This window comes from Rhinopithecus bieti, unplaced genomic scaffold, assembly GCF_001698545.2.
Source record: "Rhinopithecus bieti isolate Rb0 unplaced genomic scaffold, ASM169854v2 scaffold_24065, whole genome shotgun sequence".
Classification (NCBI taxonomy): Eukaryota; Metazoa; Chordata; class Mammalia; order Primates; family Cercopithecidae; genus Rhinopithecus; species Rhinopithecus bieti.
Genome location: NW_016888185.1, coordinates 1 through 527, shown reverse-complemented (window position 1 = coordinate 527; position 527 = coordinate 1). Strand labels below are relative to the sequence as shown.

General features: G+C 38.1%; 1 pseudogene; it reads left to right on the top strand.

Moving 5' to 3' along the window:
* Positions 1 to 3: 3 nt before the first annotated feature.
* Positions 4 to 521, top strand: LOC108525866 (zinc finger protein 790-like; annotated as a pseudogene).
* Positions 522 to 527: the final 6 nt, after the last annotated feature.

The window sequence follows — 527 nt, the reverse complement described above, 5'->3', positions numbered from 1 at the left end:
GATAAAGAATGTGGGAACACCTTTCTTCCTGATTCAGAAGTTACTCGACATCAGACAGTTCACACTGTTAAGAAAACATATGAATGTAAAGAATGTGGGAAGTCTTTTAGTTTACGTTCAAGTCTTACTGGTCATAAGAGAATTCATACTGGTGAGAAACCTTTTAAATGTAAGGAATGTGGGAAAGCCTTTAGATTTCATTCACAACTTAGTGTCCATAAGCGAATTCATACTGGTGAGAAATCTTATGAATGTAAGGAATGTGGGAAGGCCTTTAGTTGTGGCTCAGATCTTACTCGACATCAGAGAATTCATACTGGTGAAAACCCTATGAATGTAATGAATGTAGAAAGGCCTTTAGTCAGCGGTCACATCTTATTAAACATCAGAGAATTCACACTGGTGAGAAACCTTATGAATGTAAGGAGTGTGGGAAAGCTTTTACTCGTGGATCACACCTAACTCAGCATCAGAGAATTCATACAGGAGAGAAATCTCATGAGTGCAAGGAATGTGGAAAAGCCTTT